Genomic DNA, 3700 nt, shown 5'->3' with positions numbered 1-3700 from the left:
GTGCGACCTTAAATAATGCAGTGCTTTTCACGTCCGATACTAATATAACCACATGTATTTACAACACACTAATGAATAGTTTTACACGAACAGCCATAGAGTGTTACGCACAACGCTTGTATCTGCATTTCCACCTAAGGTCCATCTAGAGGTCAGCTAAGAATTCATCAATCAGCGGGATTTTACGAAATATCACCCGCAAGGAGAGTTGCGGTTGCGTTCATTATAGGTACATAGGTATAATGAAATTGAAACAAAGTGAAAGCTATACATTGAATATTGTTTTAAAATTATATTTGCTGTATCAATATAGAATAAGATATCTGGATGTGTGGCGGTCCTCCACAGTGCGGTTTTCAAGGAGCTTTCTTCCTCGTACCACGAAGCTGTGGAATGAGCTTCCGTGTGCGGTGTTTCCGGGACGATACGACATGGGTACCTTCAAGAAAAGCGCGTACACCTTCCTTAAAGGCCGGCAACGCTCTTGTGATTCCTCTGGTGTTGCAGGAGAGTGTGGGCGGCGGTGATCACTTAACACCAGGTGACCCGTACGCTCGTTTGTCCTCCTATTCCATAAAAAAAAAAAAAAGATAGTAAGCCAAAAGTGACAAATCACGCCATTGTCTTTTTAATGTATTAATGTTGTGCTGAGATGCCTTACATTACGCTCTGAAACAGAAGTGGAAGTGGGCTGGATATATAGCAAGATGTAGAGACAATAGATGGACCTCAGAGGCAACTATGTGGGAAGGGCCAATAGGAAAAGGTGGTAGGAGACATTCAAGTGACAGCAGGATACTTAAAGAGAGGCATGAAACAAGCTGGAGGAGGCCTATAATCAAGAAGGGGTTCCAATCAATAATGATGAAGACAGTACATAACAACAATCATTAAAACAAATAAAAATTATATATTTTTTTCTTATCTATGTAAATAATGGGAACAATAAGTAATATTTATTATAATAGATGTAATCATAGATATAACAGTAAGAATGTAATTGAATAGTAGATTGGAAATAAATGGGTTTTATTATTATTATTAATGTTGAACTGGGTTTTTCTTTTCCCAGTAGACATTAAGTTTTATTTATTTATAGGAAAACCAATAGCTGCTACATTCTTATACACTTAAACTATATTGAATATATAGTTTAGTTAGTTTTGCCATGAACTGCAATAGGTAAACTCAGTGGCACTTTGTGTCCTATGGGTTAAATATATATCTATGAATCTGGCAATGTATATATAACTACTACGGTACACAGAAGTTTCAATTCCGGTTTAATGTTTTAACTTTATCTAAAAGTTACTAATCAAAGTGTACCATGAACCAACCAACTGCCTACAGATTGAAATTACAAATGCAGCATAAAGTGTATGTGCGGTTATTGACATAAGAAATCAAATATAATGCAAATCTTGTAAAATGTTTTTATATATAAATCTAGTGTCCTGATGTTTGTTGCTAGTGAATTCCTAAACTATTGATAGGGGATAGGACTAATGATACGGGAGACAGGATAGTATTTATTTCAATTTCGGAACCATATTTATTTTCATTTCCAGTATTTGTTATGTATGTACATATTTTCTATGAGAGAATTAATTTACGCACGGTTTAACAGTTCTGCTGTGAATAAATTTCATTATAACAACAGGGAGCACATTTTACGAAATAATTCTTGATGTTATGAAATATTATTGACAAATTGATTTAAAAAAAAATATTATGTACCGAACATTGTCTGTCGGGTCAGCTAGTATTATTTAAATAGTACCTGTTTCTTTTGTAGAGTTGTTGTTAAGGTTTGTAATCGAATAATGATTGACATTCATAGATGTCGCCCTTGAGCCATTAAGGACGCGTTATCTAAGTTCATTATAGAACTGTAACATCACTTATTGTGTAACTGATGAATATATGATTGGTACGCACCTATTATGTGTTTTAATACTTTAGTTAGTGGGATATATTTGGTATTTGTAGTTAAACGAAACAAAGTAATATAAATTCTGATCAGACTACTTATTTTACTACAATCTTCACAGATACTAGACAGTCCCGTTTTCTAGCAGTCTGTCCCGGTTTCCCCAGCCGTTATAGTCCCTCTTTTACAAACAGACCAAACGAAAATCTAAAATGTACTTTGCCCGCTTGAAATGTGTAGTACGGCGTGGACACGGGAAGCCAGATAGGCAGATTACGAAAGATTGTCGCGCGTGTAAGCAGGATTCTGATTATTTTATATTTTTTTTATCTTCTACAATAAAACATTGTAAAACACTAAAATATTTTTTTCCGCAGATTAGGGATTCCAATCCCACAATACCGAGATCTCAGTATTGCGGGATCCCGCGAGATGCGGGATTACGGGCGCGGGATCCGCGGGAATTGCGGGACTGAAAAAATAGCGTGCATGCGATGCAAAATAGGGTAATCTGCGTGAAATATTATTCTTAATAACTCAAGTTATTAACTGTTTCGCATTTACGTGAAGTTTATTGATACTTCCTTTTAATGAACCTTTCATTCACGTACTACTTTCACCCCTAAAAGGAATACCGCCCACAAGTGTGGAAGCAGAAAGGGCATTTTCTGCTGTAGGCTATATTGCGTCTAAAATACGCAGTAGTTTGGCAGATGACAGTTTGGACATATTGTCTTTCCTTCGCATACATTTTCAGTTAAGATTAAAAGCTGACAAACTTAATAATTTATCGGTTTAAATGTGTTTTGTTGATTTTTTAATTTTGCTTTGTGTGTTTTTTTAAAACGATTTGTTTTGTTTTATTTATTTCTTTATTCAGAATTATGTTATTGTTGTTTTTGTGAAAAAACAGTATAAGTATGTTGATTGATCTCATTTTAATAGTAATATGTACGTAAATAAATGTGGAGTTGATAAATTCATTGTTTTAAAATGTTCATATTTTCAATATGCGGGATCCCGCAAATACCGAGATCCCGCGGGATTGGAAATTCGTAGTCCCACAAATGCCGAGATTGAATACAGGCCGCGGGATTGGAAGCGCAGATGTCCCACTCTGGCAAAAAAATAAATGGTCACATTATGTATACGTACCACAATAATGATACGAACAATTTTTTTAAGGCATGCAAAAGTATAATTTTTAATTTGTTTTAAGTACTACAAAAGTACTTACTATAAAATAGAACATCTTCCCTACTAGCTTTAACGCAGCTTTAGCGCGAAACGCGTCGGTCGATCTTTTTTAAGTAGCACTGACAATAAACTTGCGTATTGACTGTTTGTCAATCTCTTTGTTTAAGAGAGCGAGAGAGAAGAACATCTCTAACGGAGATACAGCAAGATAGAAAAGGAAAGCTAATATTAATAGATTCAGTTATAATTTACTCTAACCTCTTTTGATTGACAAGTCGTAAAACGTCAGCCACACTTGGCATTACATCCTTCGTATATATGTATGTAATATATATACAAATCAAAATTGGTGATGCATTATTGGGTTGTCAAGTCACTCTTTGGATTAGATAGAATAAGGAAATGTTAATGAAGTTACTATTCGCACATAAACTCTGTGAATTTTTTGTAGCTTTTTATTAAAAAAAAACCACAATGAAACTGTAACATAGACACACCTTACCTACATTAAAAATAAATTGAACATATCACTTAGATATAAGAAAATAATTTATAATTTAATTAATAGGCAGA

The sequence above is a fragment of the Leptidea sinapis genome, chromosome 47, assembly GCF_905404315.1.
Source record: "Leptidea sinapis chromosome 47, ilLepSina1.1, whole genome shotgun sequence".
Lineage (NCBI taxonomy): Eukaryota > Metazoa > Arthropoda > Insecta > Lepidoptera > Pieridae > Leptidea > Leptidea sinapis.
Note: the sequence above shows the minus strand (reverse complement) of the source record.